We start from the raw sequence: 25,676 nt of genomic DNA, 5'->3' as shown, positions 1-25,676 counted from the left end.
TTAAATTTATTGTCACTTTCCGGCTAGTGTCTAAAGGGCAACCAAATGACATTTTTCTTCATGCCTGGTAAATGATCTAGTATTGGGTGAGGGCAGGGGGAAAACTCTGGCAATTAACAAAGCCAGAGCCTTTGCAAGAAGCAGACAGAATGGAAAAGAGAACAGATTTGAACTGACTCACTCAGAAGAGGTTTTTACAAATCATTCATTGCTCTAAATCTATGTCCTTCATCTAGAAGGAAAGAAAGTCCAGTGGTGTAGATATTAGCTTAGAACCTGTGTATGGCTAAGAACTGCCTGGGCCGTCCCCTCCTTCCCATACTCCATCTCTGTCTCCTGATTTCCATGTAATGAGAAGTCAGGCCTGTGGCCTAGCCAGGAGCCAGGTGCACTCAGATGGCCTCAGGTTTAAGGCCAGAGAGCAGGGGAAGGTGAAGCTTTACGAAGGTGAACTTCCATAGTATCCTATGGATATGCTGGCCCTCTGCTCTTTGGCACTTAGGGGGATTGCCCAGCTCTGCCCTCCAAACACAGCCTGGTGTCCTTCCTAGGGCATGGGAAAGCATAAGAAGTTTGTGCTGGGGCATCTGCAGCTCTTGCTGGCACGGTGTCTGTGGGCACAGTAAAGCTTGTCTCCTAGTTCTGGTTTGCATGAGCTTATTATATCTTCTAAATTTTACTTCAATTTTCAGGAAGAAAAAAGGGAAAATCGCTGAAAATGGGTAGCTCATTGGCATTTGCGCCACACATCATCAAGATTGCTCTGCGCTATATTGAGCTCTCCTTGGCCAATTTTGCCATAGGTTTGGTTTCTCAGTGTATTTCATGTTTAGAAGTAGTTTCAGGTTCACAGACCATAACAAACTCTTACGGGAATCCTGCAGAGTTTGTTTGGTGACCTCTTGGGTTTGAGATTTGGTTTGGTTCATTAGTTTGACTTGGTTCATTGTATATTTGGAGGTCCCCAAGGAGTAGAGGGCAATGGGATCTTCTGCTTGCTTCTATTCATAAAGGGTGGGAACTCAGGCACCCTCTGACAGTGCAGGCCTTATAAGGGCAGGTAGGCAGAAAGATCAGGCTGTGGAGAGCATTCAGAGTGGATACAAAAAGCCTGACCTTCGTGTCCTGAAGCCAAGGGAGTTTGAAGAGTGAATCAAAGAGGACAGGAGGAACTGACAGTGGGCGATTGATGGGCAAAGAATATGATCTCAGCAACTGCATTTTGAAGGGGGGAGGCCTTCAGGGAAAAAAAAAAAAAGAAAAAGAAAATGAGATCAAGCATTAAAGTGTTATCAAAAAAGGTTGACCTTTACTGACGTTAACTGCTATGAATAATATCAGTTTGTACTAGCAGAGGAATTGGGCCTGAATTTATTTTTCTCATAGACTTCCCTACTAGATTAATTCATTGGTGATGAGATAAAAGTAGGAGGAAGCTGAATGCTGATATTGCTAACAGCAAAGTTCACCTCTCAGGCCAGACTTTCATACAAAATAGCTGTGATCTCATACTTTTGTGCCTTATGAAAAAGACTGAAATAAAGTCAAAACTGTGCTGTGCTGCACTGAATGGTATTTATAGCAGTGGGAGGCATACCAGGATCTTGATTCTGTCACCCTTCTCCCTGCTTCCCACCCAGTAAAACACAGCCAGTGAAAAAGGTGTAATATTGACTGAGATGAGATCTGGATTAGGTCCTCCTGGACATGAGTGGGTTGCCATGCTGAGTCCACTGGGGTTTGTGGCTGGTGTGAGGAGCAGAAGCTGAAGTGTTCAAGGCCAGGTTGGATGAGGCTCTGAGCAACCTGATCTGGTGTCCCTGCCCGTGGCAGAGGGTTGGAACTAGACAATCTTTAAGGTCCCTCGCAACCCAAACCATTCTATGATTCTGCAATGATTCTATGATTACAAGGAAAATACTTGAGTGGCACCATAAAATGGAGTTCGGCAAAGCCAGGCTCTCAGCTCAGAACAGGTGGTCAACAAGTTAAAACATGTCCTTTCAAATATTGCAGTCAAAACAAAGAAAGACACCAACTGGTAGTCTTAGAATGAAGAGAGGAAAGAGAGGAAAAAGGAAGTGTATTTTAATGGTTGGAATGCTCTTAGATACAAAGAGTCACCCTGGATAAGACAATACAGAGTAGGCAGAAACAGCAGCATTTCTGAATGGCTCAGGAACAAGGAAGGAAGGAAAGCTAAGAGCTGAAGATGACTCATTCCAAGGACCTGAATGAGAAGGAGGATGGGGTATTCAGCAGTTTCCCACGAAGTACCTTTAAAAACAAACCCTACCTTTCAAAGAAAAAAATGTAGGAGAAAAAACGCCAGAAGCCTCTCATGAGATTTTGAATAATTTATAAATGTCTTTTGCATTTTTCTCATCCTTCGAAAATTCCTTAAGAAATCAGTGGATCATTATTGTAGGCGGGAGCTTTCATCACCATATTGAGTGAGCAACAATGTTCATGTCAATCTCGTGCCTTTGGATCACGTAAGGGACTGTGTGTGTCATCACTACAGCTGCGTTTGCACAATGCCTTAAGACACTGCTGCTGATGCTTGTGGAAAGTACAAAGCAGTCCCCGGAAGGCACTGTGCCCCATTGTCCCATACATCTTTTTTTCCACTCTTTATCAGCTGGTGATAGAGATAAGTATTTGTTTTTCTCCTAACATTTTTGGTTCCAGATTTGTATAGGGTGTGAGTGAGAAGTATCTCCATCAACACTCTTAGATTTACAAGGTTTTGAATTAGTATGCTGAGAAAGTGTAACCATTCTGGACTCAATTTCTATAACCCCTATTTTACAGAACTGTTTTGGTTTTTTGGTTTGCTGTTATTGTTTTTGTTTGGGTTTTTTTAATCTTTCTCTCTCTGGAGAAATTAAATTAACAGTATGACACCATGGTTTGAGATGCCCATATCTTTATATGCAGAATAAGGAAAGATCATCTTAATCCTTCACCCATTAAGACAAAAAGCCCCCCATTGCTTCATGCAGTTTGGGATGTATGGGCATCTTTTCCTCTCTCTTGCTGGCTTCTTAGTCTCCTCTGCCATCTCCATCTGGAAAGACCTTAAAACTCTACATACTCTGTAGGAAATAAGACTCAAAGCATTTCCTATGCTTCTTCCCATTACCCTTTCTCCTGCCTCCATACACCAGCATGCTCTTAGTTCTCTACTGCTATACAGGAGAGAAATGAGTGCATTTCAGGTAGGTATCTGTGTGTAGGACAAGATTCCCCACTTTATGTGGGAAAAACCCTGCAAGAGGGAATGCAGTGAGTCTCTGGGGTTTCCCGTGCTGTGGAAACCTGGGTGGTCTTTTTGATGTGAGGTGATAGGTATAATGGGGAATTTTGAAGCCGCTACCATTGCTCCCTCTCGCAACTCCTCTTCCTCACTCAGGTGTGTTAAAATTTGTCCTAATCAAGCTGAGCACCATCCTCCAGGAGCAGCTCTTGTTTCTCGTGCCTGTTTTCGCTGAACAACAGAGCTGTACATACCACCTTGCAGCACTGCTCTGTATCACATTTACAGGGCTACTTTATCATGCTCATCCTGTTGTTCCTAGATAAGTAATTCCACTCTCCAGTGAGTGCTAAGCCCTTGCAAATATTTATACACACCTCTCCTCCTACCATCACTCAGCCAGTGCCTTCAAACTTTCTTCTAAAGGCCTTCACATTTCTGGTAATTGCTGCTATTCTTTTCCTCCACTCAGTACTCTTCAGGCAGCAGCCTGACCACTATATACATTTCTCTTTAAACTTCTTATAGACCTACCCCATAGGCTACCCCTTCTTCCATAGGCAAAAGCTGTTGTGACTGTGATGGTGACATCCCTGCTCTTCTGTGACCAGAACAGGTGCAGGTGTTCCCAAACTGCACATCTGGGTGTTTAGAGTCCTGTGGTGCTCAACTGCTATCTGTAAACCAACAATCTCTTGCAATGCTCCTGTGTGGGAAATTATTTCCTCCCTGTGTCTTCACCATGTGTTAAGTTGTAATGACAGAAAGTAAGTTGCTCACTGTTCTGGTTCATATAATTATGTATTTGGAGCTTTAATTAGAACGCCACGAAAATCAAAGAAGGCAAATGAATCTTACTCTAAGACATTATTTAATCACCTAGATGTATTTTCAAATTAAGACAGAGCTCTTGATAGCAAAGCCACTTCAAGCAACCCTCATCAGTAATGTTATTTACTAAGGGATCATGCACACGCCACCACCTGCATCCATCAAAACTAAGGGTGTTCTAAATCATCCAGTGCCAAAATTAATGCAAACAGCCAGGAAAAAGATAAAGAACAAAGAAAATAACATGCCAGTCCTGGGGCTTTTCTCTCTAATCTTTGGAAGAGCCTTAGGGTAGACACGTCAATTATTTTCTTTGTTCCTCCTTCTGTACACTGTTTGCATTACAATTTGGCATAATTATTTAAGAAGCCCTGAGTTGTGTTGGATGTGGGTGGTGGATTCATGGCCTGGAGACTGTAGTGTTGTTGTTGTTGTATATTACTGCCTAACTCTCAGGAGGCTGAGCTTACTGTTCTCCGTCTGCAATTAATTTATCACTTTGCCTGTGTGTTTTTATATAGTGTAGATATTATGTATAATGCAGCTATTAAGCAATGCAATTCTATTTTCCCCTTATTGTTGTAGACAGCAAACGTCTGCCTAGCCTTCTCCATTTTTGATCACCTAAAACATGACAGAGTGAGTTTTGCGCCATGTGGTTGAGTGAACAGTAATGTCAGTTTTCTTCTCATGGTAACTGTTCTCAAGCTGCAATGGCATAACTACAAACAGATAGCAAGACATTGCAGGTACACAGCAAGATCTGCAGTTTATAGGTTTACTTGGGTATTCAGGCAGTTCATCCTAGTTTTCCACTGCTAAGGATTTGATTCCAAAAGCTGTAATCTGGAATCTGTGATATTTCTTCTTAATGAACATGATAGCAGAGACATTGAACACATTGAGTCAATAAAATTGTGCTGGAATAACTAAAAGAAAGATATGATCCATATTAACTGCAGGCTGTACCATTGGCACATCATCCAAGAAAGCTGAAATAGTTGCATTCTTCTAAGATTCAAGTATGCTTTGAGGTGAAAATACCATTTAGCAAGCACATATATCAACAATTCGATTTGTGGCCCTCTTCCTTAGTACTGCAGACTCCAGGCCAAATTCAAGACCAATGTCTGCTCCCTGGCTTCAGTGGGCTTTCATCCAAGCTAATATTTGGTGTCTTCCACTTAAACCAGAACCGAGCTCCTGCAGTGAAACACATGCCAAACATTAAGGGCAGTACTGGAATATATGTAGGTAGTGAAATTGCTACTGAGGAAACTTTATGCTCTAAGTGTAACTGGACACTAAACAGGAAGAGAAACTAATCATTGAAAGCATTGGTAATTCTCTCCTGAGCTGACAGGACAATCGATTTGGTAAACTGATCCTTTGGCAGCACGGCACACAAGCCCCATCACTTTACAGAACAGATATTGACTGGATTTAGTCACACCTGTTAGGAAATGCTCTGAGCTGTACAGCAAATAGAGCAAACTGTAGTTTTTCAGTATTGTCTGGGTAATAAGGAAACTCTGGGAAAAGCAACTTGTCTGTCCTTCCTAAACTGTTGCACTGGTCTAGTTCACCATCATACTCTACTGAGTAGGTGCGTGGAGGAGAGCAGAGCTGATCCCTCTCCACTAAACTCCTCAAAACCACAAAACATGGGGTACACAGAAGCTGGGAGTTAAACCAGCCACTCTCTTGGGGCCACCTTCTTCCTTGCAGATGCAGGGACTGATAATAACCTTGGCCTGGAGCAGGCTTTGTGGAACAAAGGATCACATCATGCCCTGCTGCAGGGAAACCTGCAGATGGTTTCTGCTACATTGGGGCAGGTAGGAAATGAGTAGACAGCAGATGCCTGGCAAGTTGTGTCACGGCGCTAAAGAAACGTGGGAGGAAGTTCTGCTGCTTTAGTTTTATCTTCATCCTCCCTGCAAAGCAGATAGTTCTGGATCATACTTATTCCAGAAACTAGACAGAAGACCTACGGATAGAGAATCATGTCTTTTGTATGAGTTCTTCAATGTAGGAAAGTAAGAGGCCTCCAAGACATGATCTGTGAACATTTTCTGTGGTAGTACTATGGTAATAACATGGTTTTTAAATTCAGAGGTGTAGAGTCAAGCCCTCAATGATGCAATAAAAAAGTCATGTGGCAGCACAATGCTTCTAAAGAGTAATTGTTTGGCCATTACTGCTGTGTAAGCAGAGTATACAATTCAGACATTAATAAAATTGTACTAAAGTGTGAAAAGCAAATCCTCTTATTTACAAGGAACTAGATAAGCCCAACCCTCATTGAAAATTTCTGTGTAATTTAATCATTATGTCCATGGCTATAATTGAGAGGCACAAAAGGGTATCACAGAGGATATATAGAGTTGTTACATGTCAGGGGTCTGATTTTCATTACGTTTGTAAGGTGTAGTTGTGTAAGTTTCTGCTTACATCCTAATTTATGAGGATGTGGGTCAAAGCCATTTTCTACAGCTCAGAGTAAAGCCAGGAGATATGTCCTTTACCTATTATGACTAATGTGACATCTGTAAAGAGTTAAATAAAGAGCATCTCTCCTCCACGGGTTTTTTTATCACCCTTCTGCTACTGTAATGTGAAATAAATTCCGAGTTAAAGAGTCATTATAACACTAAAACCAACAAAGCAAGGACAACCTCACATGTGTGTCTGAAACCTAATGAGCTTCCAGAAGAGCTCTAATGTCTGAGCCAGAGTATGGGGAAGAAGTTGAAGAAAAATGGAAATTGTGTGCTTGATTCTGTACTCAATTATACTAGTTGGAAAGATGAAGTTTCAACAGTCTGATTCGATGATTAGAGAGTGATAGTGTGTTCTTTTAATTAAAAATGTTGCTGACCAGTTGATCAGCAAAGCTATGATACAACCCTAAAAACTCAGTAAGAAAGTAGATGCACTATGTAAGAAAGGTATTGCATCATAAGATTATGAAATCTGCTCACCCAGGTTCAGCTCCAGGTTCTGCCACTGGCCTCTCCTGTCATCTCAAATCAATCAAGAGGGTTCAAATAAGTGATCATTATTTTGCATCTTACTGTCAAAGCCCTAAGCCTGACTTTTTGCAAGTCCTTGAAACTCCAGATTAACATGAATATTTTTCAGCTGGGCAGAGCATTTGAAAATCAGGACCAAAGTAGTTTGATTCTGAAAATTAGAAGGCACTTATTACTTACATATGCACATCACAGACCTACTTCAAGGCTGAATCAATGATATGCTTTAAATCTTGGGCTGGAAAATAATTCACACAATGAGTGGCAGGTTTATTCTTCTGCTGGTGCCCAGTCTTTTTTTCTCACACACAAAGAATTTTGGTTTAAAATGTGGTTTATTAGCCATTTTGATGTTTTAAGGAGTGGTCCAAGCAATTATAGGATTATACCTACACATGATGTCCTAGGAACATTTTAAGAAATGCAGTGAGATTTGAACAAGAACTTGGCCTTGATGCAAAACAAATAGCAGGATAAAACATCACCTCAAAACTTGAGATGCTGGCTGTGACTTGTGTTAAGTAGGGTATTTACTGTCTTGTGACCCAGGTGAAATGTAATCACCTGGTGCATATGTCCTAAAAAGAAGTTTTGCAAAGGGTCAGCCTCTGGCATCAATTTACAGCTGATGCTTACCCAGTGCTCATGAAATATTAAAGAACACAACTTGCCTGGGCAGTTTGTTCACAGGATCCTCTGGATTTTGATATTTAGAAGCCTCGCTATGCCGAAATATTCATATTGATCAAGAGGAAAGGGGTATTCACAAAGTTAAACACTGGATCCAAGAACGACCTTGTTATGCCCATTACACTGCATGGAGAAACATGAATCACCATGAATGAAGCCACTTGTGCCTGTGTTAGCACTGTTCACGTCCCAGAGACTCCTGTTTTGCTTACCCATGACTGCTCAGATGAGATCTGGGCGAGTTGGGTCACAGTCAGTGAGGATGTGGTTGCTCTGCTCTTGAGCATCTCTCCCACTGCTGCAGCCACAGTTGTGTTTCCCTTTTGGATCATACTGTCCACCCTTGCTTATTCTGTATTTTTCTGTCTGACAAAATTTAACTGTCAAAAATATCTAGTCTGTAGATTATAACAGAAGTTTCTCTTGTATTGCAAATGAAGGTTTGTATCCATGTGTGCTGGTTTCAGCTGGAGTTGAGCTGATTTTCTTCACAGTGGCTGTTGTGGGGCTACGTTTTTGAGCAAGTGGCTGTGTGGTGCCTGGTTGCTGACTGGAGTTAAACCACGACACCATGCAACTTCTCTTGGGTGATTGACTTCTTTTAAAGAGGCATTGCTTTGAAATTCTGTGCTGCCAAAAATGCTCAGCACTTTTGTCATCCATAGCAGCAATGATTTCTAAACTCACAGCATGTGTAATAGTATTTGAGAAATCTGACATCAAATTCGAAAGGATTTTTGCCTTTTTCTTACTCCTCCAAAATTTCCTCTGACATTTCCAGCTCTCTTCTCTTCCCTATTCCTCTGAGATTTTTCCTCAGGGAAAAATGTCACAGGGAAAAATTTCCTCAGGGAACTATGTCACGGTGATTTCATTAGCTATGATACTGTTAGCTCTGCTTGTGATCTGGATTTTCTCAGAAGTTTCTCATTTTAAAGCTTGTAAAATTTTTTCTTCTGGCTTACAACATCCACTACATGATATCACAGGAATAAAACTTGTAATGGGAGACATGGGAAGGACAGACCTCTTCTGCCCTGTCTCCAGTACTTACTACATCAGAGTTGGACACAAGCTCAAATCTTTGCTGCAGTACAGCTCCCAGATGTCAGGACTCACATAGTCAATATGTGTCAATTTTTGAGAAAGGCTGTGAAAATTTGGTATTCCCAAACTGGGTAAAAATGCAGAGCCAGGTGAGGTTAATTTTTGAAAAGTCCTTAAAAGCAACCTTTATGTTTTTACGACTTTAATGTGGAAGCCCACAGAAAAAAGTTCAGTCCTGCAGAGGATCCTGAATCTTTCCATGCTGACAGTGACGAACATGTACAGATTATCCCTATCCCTAATGCTGAGTGATTTCACCAACCTAGTGGGAAATATCCTCCTCTTAATTACACAGGAACAAGTAGGGAATTGCTGTAGTGACGTGAATGGAGTTATTTTGGATAGACACCAATACAGGAGAGAACACAATCTGGCGCCTTGAATGCTGCCAACAAAAGCTCAGTTGTACTATCCCATGATTTGACTGTGGCAGGCAGTCTCACTGAAGTGATGTCTGACCTAGCTCCCACTGAAGTCAATGTGAGCCTTTGCACTGATTAAAATGCTTTTCAGGAGACCCTCTCGGCAGCCGGATCAGATTTCGGATCGTGGGCTCCCTCACTAACTTTGATTGAAACTCACATCCTTGATGGCGCTGACCTAAATGTCATCTTATCTCAAGACTGGCCCAGCTTTGGCTGGGGTTGTCGAATCAGGTAACCTTCTGAAGGCTTCTCAGGTATGAAATACTCTCTGTGACTTGGTAGTGAATAGGGCTGTGGAAGACACAGCAGTGCTCTCGTCCATCAGCCCAAGCTGCTCTTTCAGTGGAAGAAAGATTCCTGTACAAGCATCCTTGGGAATGCCAGGCATTATTTAACCATTGTATTAGCATACCTCTGCTTATTACCTTACAATGCTCTCATCGTGTTACAACATAGATGAGGACAAGTCCCAGACCCCAGAGATTTATCTTCTCTAAAGGAATGTTTCCAAGACTTTAGCCCAGTAAACACTGGAGTTTAGCTGGGATTTAGAAGGAATGTATTTTCCTATTTGATTTGCAAGGTTTTTGTTTCCTCCCTCACTACAGATTTCCAGAATTTTGATTGATAGGGTTTCATTTAAATAATTCAGACTCCCAAGAAAAAAAATCAAGCACATTTAATTTTTCATACAGAAAATATCTCAGATGACACAGTTTTGGACCTATGTGCCGGTGAGACCAGACTGCTAAAAAATAGTTTCTGCAGGATCCATCCAATCACTAAGGTTTGTGCCCAGCAAAGTTTGCTTTAAATATTCACTTTCAGGGCATCTGGCCTTTGCAGTTTGTTTCCTCTTCCATCCTAATGTGAGTTTTCACACATTGAAAAAAGCTATTTTTTTTTCCTGTGGAACTTTGGACCAAGGATGGGGATATGGTAGAAAGATTAAGTAAGTGTGTGAAAAGGAGTACCTATTAAAAATCAGAAGGGAAACAAAAACATAGTCTCTCTAGACCTGACCTTTCTGCCAGATTCCTCTGTACATCTTGGATTATGGAAAGACTGATGATCTGTCTGACTGACCACTGAAACATATTCTTCTTCATTACTGCTTTTGACCTGAAGAACATCTTCTGAATTGCTGACAATGTTCCCTCCACTAGGCAGATCACACACTCATAAAAGGCAGGCTCATCTCTACCCAATCCCTTTCCTTCCTCTCAGGATTCAATGTCACTGTCCTAATTTAGACAGGTTTTCTGTAAAACCATGTTGCAGTTTGGAGAATGCAGTTCTTTGCTATCGAAGAGATCACATTGGGGTATTTAATCTTCTCCCTTTCCTCTTGAAACTCCAAGCCCACAAGTGGCACATTTATAAAGAAATAAATGGTCCAGACCACTCCAGATTACCTATAGAGTTGGCTAAATTAAAAAATAGAGGACTCATAGCTGTTGTTATTTAAGTGGAGTATGAAATATTCATAATTAATGTTGAACTAGTCCAAAACTTACCATAATTGCAACGTTCTGACTAAAGAAGACATGCGTCCAAAACCATGAACATTTTGGCAGCCAGCTTGGTACCATACTAAGACACTAAGACAAGCATATCGCATGCAGGTCCGATGAGATTTCGTATGATTATGCTTTTAAACTGGCAGGGTTCTACGCCCTAGTTGTAGTCAGAAGATCCAGGGCCTGAGATTACTATAATTTCATAGAGTAAAATCTTGGGCAAAGTTTTATTTAATCTGATAGGGCCCACTACTGAAATCCTTACATGGTGAAATGACTCATTGATGTCACTGGAGTTTTGCCTGAATAAGAACTTCAGAATAAGGCCCAGAGGGATTATCTGTGCTCTTCTCTACTTACTCATTAGGTAAATCCCATGTAGACTCTAATGAATGTAAAATGGCCTAAATGGAAATATGGGTCTTATATAAAGTTAAAAAGGATTTACTGGATTTATTGCAGAAACCTTAATTTAGGTTACCTTTTTTTTTTCCCCTCAGCAGAGGAGTCTAAAAAGAACAGGAACAAGAACACCTGTAATCCAGATGTTACAGAAAATCTCTCAAGAACTGTGATTTTTCAACTCTTTTTCTTGATGTGGAGAACTCAAGACAACTTCCAAGGGAAGTGCAGATCTGCTAAGGTACTGTCAGTTGAAAGAGTTTTCTTCATTATTTTTCATGCACCTTTTGAAAGTTGCTTACCCACTGACCCTTGGTTTAAAATCAGCGCTGTAAGAGGCTGACTTTTTCTAAAGAGGCAACATCTGCAGATACTTGGGTTGGATTCCATAAGCAAAGACACAAACATTTGAGGGGGGAGCATTTGGATCCAGTGCAGTCACCGGCCAACTGGGGCCTTGTGGACAACCTTCTTGCTCCATAATTGTCCAGTAGGAATTGTCCTGCTGGACAAGAATCAGGATCCAGCCTTGACACCTATCCTTCCTTCCCAGTTGATCTCAAACTGAAGAACATGGACAACAGAAGGAGAACACACTGCTGGGGAAGAGAACTCTCCTCCTTTCCCCCTCAGAACTACCGATAACCTTGCAATTTGCTAGCAGCTGGAGGAGAGTAAGATTTCTAATTTCCCAGGCATGATGGTTTTTTTCAGAGACAGTTTCCAGCCATCCTGAAGGAGGTGGTGAAAGTGTGAAGTCAAAAGGATACTTTATAGTCTGACCATGGCATGTGCCCACACTAGATTATATCAGGAGCGCTTGACTTCATGAGGGACTCTGGCCCCACTGATCCTGGAAAATGGTCTTTTAGTTCCCTAGGTCAGGTTCCTAAAATTCTTGTGGGCTGGTAGATGCTTTAGTATTCATCCTGACAGGTGTCAACATCCTGACAGCTGTATGTCATTCTACCTTGACAAGGCTTTTCTTTGCCTTAAAACAAAAAAAGGAACAAACAAACAGCACCAAAAAGCCGTGAAGATACAAGAAGCACTCAATGGCAACTGTAGCAGCATTAAATTCACTGCCTCTGTTTTCCAGTGCCACAGAACTTCCCATTCCACAGCAAGTCAATGCTGAGAGGCTGCTCAATCCTCCCTGGTGCCTTCACAGCACAGGACACCCTCTGATCCTTCTGACAGGCTGTTTCTGCTGCATCCTTGGTGTGTGAAGGTGCTGAGCACCCTTCCCTGTTGATGGCATCAAGGGGAACATCTCAGTTACCCAGCTTGGAGATTGGACAGACAGAAGTAGAAGGGACACAGATAACGCTCAAACCTCTCCCTTCCAAAATTAACACTTTGATTACTTACACTGACATTCAACTAAGATGGGGATGTTAGACCAGGCCTATAAAGTACTAGACTTTTCTGGTGAATACTTTTTTGTATCTCTCATCTTGTTTGGGACAATTCCTTTCCTCAGCCTCTCAAACAAACCCATAAGTGGGAGACTAACCTGAAGTGTTATCCCACTCAATGGCAAAGTAGTTTTTCATATTCTTCCCTAGTACTAGGGCTCTGTTTTTGAAGGCAGAGAACTTAGCTAGCCTTGCTATGTCCCAGCAAGTACAGAAACTATGTTTGTTGTGTCATGAAAATAAACAACATGTTTTCAATGTTAAATAAACATTTATCCAAAGGTTCAATGTGACTGCTTAAAACTTAAGTAAATCAATTACTGTAGGTTAACCTTTGCTCAGTTTTCTTCTTTCTGAAAGCTCTAACTATCAGATCTCACAGTTACATGGTTTTTCAACATGCCACTGTCAGGAGAAATACTTAGTGGAGAAATCTGGCGCAGGAAATGCTTTTCCACCCAATGCTCTGTGGAGCTCAATAAGTTTATGGGTTGCTGTGCTATATCTTAAGGACATTAAAGATACAGTTTCAGCTACAATCCATCTGGAAATATACCATGAATGTGAAACTATTGAGAGTTTAGAAGAAGTTAATGTTCCCTAGCACATGCATATCAGCGCAGTTCAATTACACAGTTACAAGCATGCGTTCTGTCTAAACTGGCTCTGTGGAACAGATCCTAACATGTCATACCAAGGTGTTTGCAGTACAAAGGCTTATTGTGATGGAGTTCAGCTGAAGGAGATGAGAATATGAAGACACAGGAAAACATTTTCAAGGAATTGAGGCTGTGGCAAACAGTGGCTGCTCTCTGCTCTGACAGAGCAAATATTTTTGTACCTGCAAAGCTTGGTAAGTTGGGTAAGCAGTAAAGTTACCCAGCTTAACTCAAGACCAAAATGGAAATCCGAGAAAAGCAAGGCAGCGTTTTTTGTTTACGAGTTAATTCCCTCTGCCAGTCAGTACAGGTGGCTGTTTCACTCTGCCCGCACATCTGACACAGGTGACAGCACTGCACAAATTCAAGGCAGGAAAACCATACGGATTGACAACAGAAGTGGAGTTCTTTCAGTGATGGGAGGCTATTTTTAGAGCAGGGTAGATGATACAACAGAGGTGGACAAGGTAGGATCCTTTTCACCACATATGGCTGAGCCAACTAATGCTTGTTCCAGAGGGACTCTTAAAGGATCTTCTCACTTCCCTGGAAATTCCTTTTTTTTCCTCCTGTAAAATACTAGACCGCTTTTAGTTTGGATGAGAACCAACTGTGACAGGAGCTGGTACTATGGGGAACATACCTTATGTGTCCTGCCTACCTTTTGGAGGTAATTTTCTTTTGACTAAATGTCTCAGTTTTTCTTCATTCTGCAAAGATTTTTCAGTGACAGACAGACAAAATCTCGGCAGTGTTTAAGCCACATACAGCCATGGGATCTGCTTTCTGTGTCTCTACTGAACTGGACTGTAAGCATACTCTGTGGGCTTACAGTGTCCTCCTGCCTCAATCACTGAGGATCCCCTGAAGCCCCAGCGAGCTCTTGCTGCTCTCCCCATATGGAAACTGTTGTCTTTGCCAGACCCAGGAGTCTCTTTCAAGGGTGCTATTCTCTATCATAGGAGGTGGACCTTGCTTCTGCGTGCAGCAGGTATCTGGAGATCCCTTCGTTTCTCTTGTGTAAGTCAGGGCTGCTGCAATGGTTTACTTCCTCCTTCAGGTTTGTCCTTGCAGGCCTCTAGGAATGATTCAGCCATTTCCTTGCAATGTGTAATCAGGCTTAAATGTATGGCCTGAAGATGGAGAGATACTTAAGGAGTTTATAGGCTCACTAGTGTCTCTTACTCTGTGTTCCAAATTGCATAAGGCCCTTCTCTCCACCCTCTGTGTAGAGATCCCATTTGCAGGGCCAGCCATGTGTATGCCAATTGTATGGACTCGTAAAGGGACAGGCCACTTTGTCACAGCCTCCTTAAAACACTATCATCAGTCATAAAAAGTGCCATAATCTACTTCCACATTGTTTACAAACCCTGTAATTGGTTTCCATGTCAGTGTGGAGCACAATCCATGTCTCCACAGCATTATCTGGAAGCTTATTTCCTTCGTGTCTGCGGACCCTTTGATTTAGGCAACACTCAGCTTTTTTGGCTAAGTGAAAACACAGTAAAACCTTTCAAATCCCAAGAAATTCCAGCCTGCTCCTGGAGCACATGCAAGAGGATACATGAAGCATGTACAGCCTGAAACTCAGGTGATAGTAGGGATGTAAATGGAAGCCAGAAAACCCTGCGAGATTAGTTTCCTCAAGTTTAATGAAGAAAACAGGCACCCTTTACATGAAGGTTCAGAGTAAGCACTTGACTTAGCTGCTTTGCATCTCTCCACAGAGAACACTAACTCTCTGCCAACTAGAGGAGAAGGCAAAGAGACAGAGATACCTGTCACCGAGACAAAGATATCTGTTGTGAGTCCCGTTTCTCCCTGACCTGCAGGCTCTCACACGCTCAAAATCTGCAGGGTGGTGGTGTTCTTCCAGGACTGGTAGGCATCTGCTTGTTGCTCAAGTGAGTCTCCCAAGGTGGGAAACAGGACAGTGTTTCACTTTCTACCCGCTGCATCTTGCTGCCATGCAGCCCCTCCACCCGCTGTGGGGGTGTCTAGTGCAATCCCCAGAGCACCAAACCTGACTGATCTCATTCAAATTGTATCTTGGATGGTAGGAAGTTTGGATGGCAGACAGCTTCAGGCTATAAATACATCTGCTGAAAAAATATGTAGGTGGGTAAGATACTGGTTTCTCCTGCAATTGCTACTGGGATGCCCTGGTTGTGGATGTTGGCATCCCCACTACCCAGCAAACATTGCTGCCCACTCAAGGCCATGATGGAAAATCCCTGAGTTCTGCCACAGGACTTTCCCTTTTCTCCATGTCTAAGTAATATCCACCAAACACATGCTGCTGCAAAACCACTATGGCTGTGGTAATCTTCTGGTTAAAGAGCTAAGTGATTTCCTCCATTTTTTGAGGTAAACCACTAACCCAAGTCAATTGTGTACAGTGTTACTGGTTTGAGCCTCACCCTAGAAAAGCTTTGTCCAGCAATCAGAGAGGTGTTAATACACATTGTGCCTTCCACTAGTAATGGCAAAATGGGCTGTGGTGGGTGCCATGGGAGTGCCTGTCACCGCTCCCTGCTCACTCTGTGGGCACACAGCTGCCTGCAGGCTGGGGCACAGACACAACCCTTTCAGTGAGTGCCCTGCATGGAAAAATCCAGCAGAGATTTTCCTTTGAAAATTACCACTGCAAGAAAGGGGTTGGCCTTGAAGGTACTACTTTGCTTCAGTCAGAAAAGGGTATTTTAGACTCATCCCTTTGAAAGGAAAACTACAAACAAGTGATTGTTTTTCTCCAGCCATGCAGCAAAGTCCTGTTTGAAGCAATCTGCCCCTGAGGCAGAACATATAAAAGATACACCCCAGTTACAACCAGCTGCAGCTTGCTGGGGAAAAACCACTCCAGCAGTGCTGGATCCCTGCTGCAGAGTGACTCACTAGCGATGTTTATCCTTCATTATGATGCAGGTTTGGTTCATTCATTGCCTAACTATTATGTCACTAATTAGAGACCCTTAACTGACTAGGACAAGGGATGTTCACAACAGCTTGATGTGGTGGAGGGAGTGACAAACATGTCAGGGACTAGATGTGACCTAGCTTTAGAAAGGCAGGAGAGTTGGAAGAATCAGGAACAAAAACTTCTTGTTTGGGGGTCTCTTCTCCAGCTGCCACAAAAAGAAACATGTTTTTCTTGCTAGCCTGTGGGCTGCAGAGGCAATGCTTTGCCATAGTTGGCTTATTCTGCACTTACTGTTAATATGGGGAGGGAAGCAGAAGTGGGCAAACAACTGCATCCTTTTAAAGCCAAGTAATTCTCACAAAGAAAGCAACAAACAGAACTAATATCAGTACCCTCTATGGGCAAACTGCCAATGCTTTATGCTGGATGAGTAGAGCATGGCAAAATAACAAGTTTCCCGGAGGAAAATCTGCTCTTTGGCATTATAGCACTTGATTAACCTACTGTAAATATGTGTGGTCTTAGCCCTCAGTAGATGTGAGGTCTCCTAGCATGCTTCTAGGCAAAGACAGCTAAGTGTCCAGCACACTGTATGTTCTCTGCTTCTTGCTCACTCCAAAATGAGTGTGGACCTAATCATTCTAAATAAATGGCTAAAAAAGATCTATGATGGGTCTCCATAGCATCTAAATCTATCAAAGCTGCTAGGTGAAATAATCTAAACTACTCACATGGAAACATCCATGAAAAGAAGGCAATTCAGCTTGGAAGCAAACTGCCTGAAAGTATGAACTTGAGGAAGTTGAAAAAGCAGGCATCAGTAAGTCTGTCCTTCATGTTTGCAATTAGCAACCAAACATATGGGAGAGGGGGAGGGCTCTGCTTGCTCAGAGAGAGCAGCTGTTACACAAGAGGCACAGCAATGCTGAGATTCCCAAGTCCAAGGCACACAAACCTCCCTGTGAAGCAGATGTACAGCCTCGTGCCCTGCATGCCCTGCTGCATGGAGCTGTGGCACTTACAAGTGGGTGATTGCACACAGCAAGCTGGAAGTGGGGTTTCTCATGGTCAGCATTTGATGAGAGTTGTCTCAGATGCCAGCATGTCTCCTGTGTCTCTCCTTCAGCCATGGCATTTCATATTGATACTCCTCTCCAAAGCACTTAGAAATTAAAATCATTTTATAAGCACTAACTAGTTAATGTTTAACCCACTGGTTTTTCTTTTTCCTTTTGTAGTGTACCACTCTGCTTCACATGTTTTGCAGTGGAACCAGCTGTGTCCTTCTTTGACTAAGCCCTTGGCTCTTGGCATTCACTGGAAACATTTTCCAGCTGTGAGATGAAAGGTAAAAGCTTTAAAATTATACAGTGGACAGTAGACCTCTGAAACAGTTTCTTCACAGTGAATCTGACATACTCCCTGCTAAATACCACAGATTATAATAAAACCTTGGAGTGTAACAGCCTGGCAACTTATTTTGGAAAATAAAAAAATGGGATACCTGGGAATTGGGAATCTGAAATCTTTTGGCTGTGTTGCCTGGCAATGGGCAATGTCCACTTTTGTTCTGAGGGTCCTAGAACCTCCCGACTCAACAAGCCCAGTTACATGCTTCCCTAGGACCCAGCAAAGGAAGCACTGGGCAGCAGCCATTGTCCAATCCTCTAGGTAACCTTTCTGTTGTGATTATTTAGTAAGCAATGTGGCAGCTGTATAGAGTCATCCTGCTTAGGGGTCCATGCCCTTTCATCCCTATATTGTCTTTCCACAAGTGCTTTTCTTTTGGAATCGTAAACTCATTATGCCTTCATCAAGGAAATGCTTGTTCTTCCCCCTCATCTGCCCCCCTCCTTGCCCCATTTGATGGTTTTCTCTCTCTCTGGTTCCTCTTGTTTCAGCTGCTCAGATCATGAATGGTAATATTTTCGTTACAGCTAAATACACCCTCACCTACTCACTGCCACAACATGCCTTTAAACTAGCTGGAGCAAAAACCCATTCCAACGGGTAAAATATTACTGTAGGCTCAAATGAGCCTTGGAACAGTGCAATGCTCTATGAAATGGTATAGGACAGAGCAGATATTGTCTACAGCTGAATTCATTAGGCGTCAACATAAAGGTTGGAGGTGGACTTGTTGGAAACCACAAGTCCAGCTCATTGTGACTGCACACTTCTCTGCTGGACTCACCACATAATATCCCAGTAGTCCAGGGTGCTTCAGATCCCAAGGTGTTTAAAATCCAAACTCAAATTTTCCTGAAGTTCGAGGTATCTCAATTCAATGGCCAAATGGAGAAAAACCTCAGTAGTGCTATTTCTGTTGCTTGGTCCCAAGCCCAGCATGTGGTTCAGAGATATATCTCTGTAAATTTGCTTTTGGTGGGAAAACCTCAGCTCCAGTCAGCAGCAATCCTTCACTCTGGGAGGCATGTTAGTCCTTCTCTCTGCTGCTCAAGTCTGGTTCAGGGCATCTTCAGTCTTAGCAGGGTGTAAAATACCATCTAGAAGAGCTATGGAAAGAACAAGAGGAAGTGTGACACCTGGCCCGTTCAACACAGTCTCTCAGAAATAAGCATTTGACAGCATAATCTGGCCATTCAGGTCTATAATCTAAGTTGACAACATGGATTGCTGTTACAAAAGAGAAAACTGAAACCATGTTTTCCCAGATTGTGGAGATTAATCTGGTCAGAGGAGATCCCCTTTCCAGAGCGGCAGTAGACAGCTCCCCAGCTCCCCCCTGCAGCACCTCTCTCTTACAGGTCACCAGCTGGGATTTGGGCAAGAGGGGGTTGCTCAGGGTAGCGAGGCTTCCCGAAGCTTGCAAGAGCAGTGACCTAGAGGTCAGCCCCCAACCTGCAGGCTCAGAAGAGGATGTGAGGGCAGGAAGCCCTCGGCCTCACCCTGGCTTTGACAGAGCATCACGTTTGGAGAGGAGGACTGCAGGGCACAAACCTGTGTGAAGCTCAGGAGGTTCCCTGTAACTCCAGCCCAGCCCATGTGCCCTCCTGAGAAGGGCCAGCCATGACAGGTGGCAAACAGTGATTTCTAAGGACTTTTTGTGGCTGCTACTAACTGATTATTCTATGGTAAAAATGGTCCCTTTGGTTCAGTGCAATGAACTGAGCCAAAGCAGAGAGACAATGCTTAACTCTGGGAAGGAAGGATGGGGAGGTAACCCAAATCCCCACATTTATCAGCCACCAGTAGACGTGCTCTCAGGTGCTCTTCTCTGCAGTGCTGCTGGCAAGGAACACTCTTATTTTGTGAGCTGCCAGGCAGACAGCCCCGGGGTCCAAGCTCCTCTGGGCTCACTTGCACCTTCTTTCTGTCTGTCTCTCAGCTCATTGCTCATGCTGTAACTTTTCTGAGGTCCATGGTGAGACCCAGGCCAAGCAAGACCAGGTGGAATTTACTGCAAGGAAGTTTGTGACTGTCTGATTAAAAATTGAGAGGCTTGTGAGTTACTGACATGAAAAATGTTATTCCCGGAATGCTTGTACTGGTCCTGTTAATCACACATGTACAGTGATATGTACAACATAATTGGCTCTTCACTGTTTTTCCCAATAGAGAAATTTCCCCATTTTGACACTAGACTATCACATTTTGCTCTTTTGCATTACAAAACCACAGAAAAGGTTTGTGTTCCCTCACACTTAGTGTAGGGAAAATGAAAGAAACCACAACCATGCCTCAGTTTCTCTTCAGAGTAGAATAAGAAACAAGCACAAAAAGATACGATAGCTGAGTGGTCAATAGAAGATGATAAACTAAGTCTAAATTTTTTGACTGTCATCTGAGTGCCTTTTCATGGGACCTTATTATCTTCACTGACTATATTACTTTTTTTTTTTTTTAATAACTTTAAAGTTTGAAAGATGCGTTAATTGGGTCTTGGTTATTTAAACTGAAAAAAACCCCAAAAACCAAACCATAAAAGAGGCTAGATACTGTAGTGAAATGGCAATGAAGTCAAAAGTAAATGCATGGTTCGAGCCATCATATTAGGATGCAAAATATAAGTGATTTGTTCAGAAAGAAAAGGAAGGTTGACTAGCACATTCTAAATGATTAGAGGCTGAAAACAAGAAGCATGAATTCCTTTACATGATTTTCTCCTGAGTCTGCAAAGGAGAATATTGACATAATTAGATCAGTACAAATGAGCCCCAACAAAAGTGGATTGCTTCTTCATGCAGTTTGTTATTAAACCATTCTGAGAAATTGAGTGGTAAATTGAATCAGTCATTGAACCAAATGTTGCATCTGAGGTTAAAGAAGAAATGGATAATTTTGAACTGTAATAACTTTTGCTGCAGAGATGACTAGGGCAAGTCAAATCTGATAATGCAGGACACAGGAGGATATAAACAGGTAACTCTCAGCACTGGGAAGGTGTGGCAACCCTTTATACCCTGTCTGACAGGGCAGAGGGAATAGATTTTCCTAATTCTTTACAAGTTGCACTAATCTTAACCTAAATTCCATCAGTACTGATAGAGGAAATGTGGGTGATTTTTTAAGTAAGAGACATAAATGCTCTTTGCATTGCCCTAGTCAGTGGGAAATGCTTGACCAATGCACTTCTGGTGGTGGACTGGACTGGACATGTAAGCAGAGGTAGGACATGCTCAGAGAGCTTCTTACTTTCATACCTACTTGCAGGTGATGTTTTTCTTTGATATTATGTGCCCCTGATCCAGGTGTACTTGGGCCAATTAAGCAATATTACCATTATGAAGTAATATTAATATTACTGAGCTTGAGGTCTGAGTCCAAGATAAATAAAAAAAATGTATTTCTCTTTCTGCTCATGTACTAAGGCATTAGTAAGGACCAGCTCACAAGCGAACAACTGGAACAAATCAAACTTGCTGTAAAAGGATTTTTTTACTCTAATAAAATCAATATGCATATGAAGAGTTTTGCAAACAGCTTTGCATAGCACTTAATATATGGTAAACCCCACACAGATCTTTGTTATCTGGGTTATAGGATGGTGTTAGCTCCTTCAGAGGAAAAACAAGATCTCAAACGAGTGACAGACAGCCTGCAGCTTTAAATATCAGGTCTGGAGAGCAACTATTTCAGCACAACAGATGCCTTTCTTCTGTGAAATTTCCCAGCACAGGAGATGCTTGGGTTCATGTATGCTTAACTGTTTCATCCTTCAGCACTTTCTTTCCCCAGAGTGAGGGAAAGTTGAGGAGGGCTCCACTTCCAGCAAGGATGCAAATGCTGTTTTGAATTACAAAGAGAAAAGTGAAGGACTCTCCCTGGGCAGTCTGACATGTGTTATAAATGCCTTTATTGGAGGTATAGTCTTGTGTCTTCCTCCAGTGAATAAGTAAATGAGAAGGTTCAAAATGCTTTAGCAACACAAAGAGCCCAGTTGAACTCCCAGACGGTGTGCAATCTTTCCTTCCACCCCTGCTAAAAAACCTCCAAAACAACAGTAGGCAACAGGCTCCCGAATGCTTCTGTTGCAGTTACACTTCAGCATAGCAGAGCTCTGTGGCCACCAGTGGCTTACTTTTTTTTAGCAGGCGAGAAGAAAGCAGGGAGGACTTAGGACAAGCCACAACAAACATGAGCTGAAAGCTGCCGGTGAAGCAGGATGAATTATACAGAGAAGGGCTTCTCTGTGCCAGCATTTCCAAGCCATTTCTTCCTGATTTGGTCCCATTGCTGCACACAGATATAAGGTTGGCTGTAGGGCTTGTCTTACCCCAAACAGCTTTTTTCTTTACTCTTTCACCCCGCCAGACTTGGAAAGGTTAGAAAATCACCTTTGACATAGTCGATTGCAAGAAGGAAGATATTATCCTAATTATTGTCCTTGCATTGTTGAAGTGTGGGGGGGACACGTGGAGGAAGATTGTGCCTCACAGCATAATGCACAATGGCTAAGAAATAATAGTGAATGCAAAAAAAGAGAAAAAATTACAGGACCCAACAGTCTTTCAAAACTGGTAGTTAAAGATCAAGTAATACAAAATCAAAGGGAATTTGAATTGCCCTGCCCAACAACCAGGAATATAAGCCTGACCAGTAATACAAAAATAGCATCTCCTTATAAAATGAAAAATCTGTGCTAAGCCACAAAGCTTCAAAGCATCATTTGGTTTTTCTGTTAAAGTATCATCCTCCTTTGCCAGACACATTTCTGCTCCTGTCCTTTCAAATAGGAAAAGAGAGAGAGAAAACTGCTCAAACATGATGAAATAGATTCATTAAAAAATTACAGAACCTACAACCATTACAGATACAGATGTGGAAAGTGTTTCTTAGAAGGGAGATTTGTAGTGCTTCTTGCAAATGACTGACAACTGTCACAGTCCTAAAAATTATCACCACTCACTATCTGTAGGACTTTGGCTCTGGACTGCTCTTCACAGGAATCTACTCTTCTTCCTCTTTATATCTCAGCACCAGCCTTGTATGTCCGACTAATAGAAACATAATGGCTATAAAACACACTGGATTGTCTGAAGAGATCTTGGTATACCAAAATTTTGCATTAAAAATATGTTTTCACAGCTATAAATTTTTCTATGTTACTTATTTTTATAAAATCTATAACAGGTGCTTAAAAATACACAGAAAGTCAACAAAAATATTTTGTTTATATGACTCAGCATTTGGAAAGGCAACAGAAAGCTTGGGCCCAGCACTGAGCCACTGGCAGTTTAGTGTCTGCCTTTTCCCCACCCACTTTCACCCCCCTGCACTCTCTCCCCACACAATTCATTACCAGATCACTTCTAAATCCACTAGAACAGTATTGCTGATGCTGTGTTTTCTCACAGACCTCAAGCTCTCTAAGCATCTCTAGTGTTCTGTGGAGGTCTCTGTTAAAAGCTTTTTAAAAGTATGGCTAGATTGGATCTACCACATTATTCCTTTTGGCTCTTTGAATGTGCAAAATAAGCATCTGAGCTTTGAGTTTGATGGAATTGTGGCAATAAGAAAAGCACAAATAAAATTAATGACTGGTCAATGGTTTACCTAAAGGAATATATTTATTCCTTATGACCTTCATGCAAAACTGTAATATAAGTATTTATTTTTTTCATGATAAGATCAGTTGACAGTTCAAACATACCAAAATTAGACCTCACAGAGAGGGGTACTCCAGCTCCTTACTTGGTGTGACCTGTGAATACATTCTTTTCTGAGTCCTAAAGCTACTGTAGTTCTTCTTACAACAATCTTCCTTGAGGCTTTTTTCAAGTGCATTTGTGTGTGGAACAGAAAAGGAGGGAGCAGAAGGAAAAATTAATTATACACCAAGAGAGGGGAGAGAGGGAGAAGATAATAATCCATTAATATAGCTTATGCAATTTCCAGGTATTTGTTAATGAAAAAAACATAGAACAGATGAAATTAAGAGGAAAACTTAAATAAAAGTACTAGCAAACCAAATTCACATTTGTCTAAAGTTTACTGCAGCTCAGAAGCCCTTTGTGTGGACCTGGACTGATTTATGATTTCACATCAAAACCACTCCAGCCAGGGGATTTTGCATGGTTAGGTTGTGAGACCTGATGATTCTCACTACTTCCAGGGTTTATTCAGTTCCCAGAACACAAAAGAAAAGCCAGAGGGTGCAAGCCTGCATGAGCTGACATAAAAGAGAAAACAGCAAATCTCTGAAAAGAACAAGGGCCAAGTTTTACATAGCTCCAGTTGTGAACTAGGAATTTCCACATATTCTTTCCACACTAGTGATTCCTTTGAAATTGCACCCTCTTCCCCTTCCATCCTGGAGAGCCTGAAGTTACATGTGTCTTGACTCTAACTACATAACTTGGCCCTCTATCCTCATCGGTAACGCTCCATTAAAGTTCCCAGATTCGGGATGGAGGAAGAGCTCCGGAGTTCTGGCGCATGCCCCAAGTCATGTAAGGCAGAAGTGATCCTGCAGCTGCACAGCTCCCTCCATGCTCAGCATGGCTGTCCCGTCTTGCACCAGGCTATTTTTAAATCACAGTATGCCATTTCCTCATGCTTTTCGTTCTTCTAGCTCTCTATTGCTTAGAAATGTTATTCTCATTTGTTTAAATGTCTGGAATCCCAAGCAGTCACGATTTCCTTTCTCATCTCTGTTGACTGCAGACTGCTGTTTTTCGATCGTGCTTACCCTTTTCAACACAGAATTTACACTCCCCATAAGAAATATGCACCCTCTGACACTGGTTCATCTGCTTCTCTGTTCATTGAAACTGTGTCCAGGCAATGCCAAACTGTCCTGAGAATCCCACAGATGCTCTTTCCCAACATTACTTGGCATGCATTTCCCTCGTTGTAACTGTTCATTACAGTTTCAAATCTACACAGAGAGGATAGCAGTTACTAAGTTAGAGGTACTACATCCTTGCATGTATCATTTCAGGGTATTTCAGGAGTCTGTTTCCCTCCTTTGTGAAAGAGATATAGAGATTTACTCAAAAAAGTAGTCCATTTGGGTATCAAATTGATTGACAGTGAAAATAAGAAACCCACAAGTACTACCCCTCTGCAACTAAAAGTCCTTAAATAATTCTGAAATGCGCTCTCTTCTGTGCAGCTACGATTATTTCTCCTTGGGATTTGTATTTGTGTAGCTCATCTTGCAGTGATCTCTGGGAAATAATACAACTAGCACGCTACCTAGAGGTTTGCAGACTGACAGACAAAAGGCACACCACTAAGTTAGTGGGATGTAAATGGCCAGCAAAAAAGAAGGATGTGTCCTCTAGTGCTTGCAAACAGCAAGGACCAGAGGCCTGAAACTCTTGCTACTGCTGCCATTGCCACTGCTGGTTTCCAAACCCATGAAGAAGCTGTCTCCTAGGTGATTACTCCTACTCTGAAATCACCATTATTTGCAATTCTCTCTCAAAGACTGAAATTATTCTTGTCTGAATTTGGTCATGTAAGTATCTGTGTTTTCAACAGATTTTTCACTTCATCTTCTGGAAATGTGGTCAATTCTCCTTTTGTTTCTAGCAGCTGCTGGGCAGGTTGCACTGCCCAGTCCTCAGCTGGTGCAGGGCAGCGTAACTCTTTCCCAGTAAATGGGGTTGATCCACACCATGCCATGGAGGGTGTCACACCGTGGGACAGTGCTTGCTCTGTAAAGTGGTTGATACTCACCTGCCTAAGGCTTGTTTATGGTTTTCTGCATTTGTTTACTGGCTGTGATATAATGGTATGTACGACACCTGAGTTGTTCTTGTGCTGCTGACTGACTGAAAATGCATCCTGTTGTGAATTGGATTTGTGTCATCAGCTGGTATTTTAGATTAACAAATGTGTTCTTGGGGAGACAAGTCTGAGGCCAAGATTTTTCTTTTTTTTTTTTTTCCTAAAAAAACCCCCAAAACAACAACAAAACCAAAACCCTCGAAGAGAAG

This window comes from Coloeus monedula (genome assembly GCF_965178545.1).
Source record: "Coloeus monedula genome assembly, chromosome: 4".
In the NCBI taxonomy this organism is placed as follows: Eukaryota; Metazoa; Chordata; class Aves; order Passeriformes; family Corvidae; genus Coloeus; species Coloeus monedula.
This window is presented reverse-complemented; position numbering follows the sequence as displayed.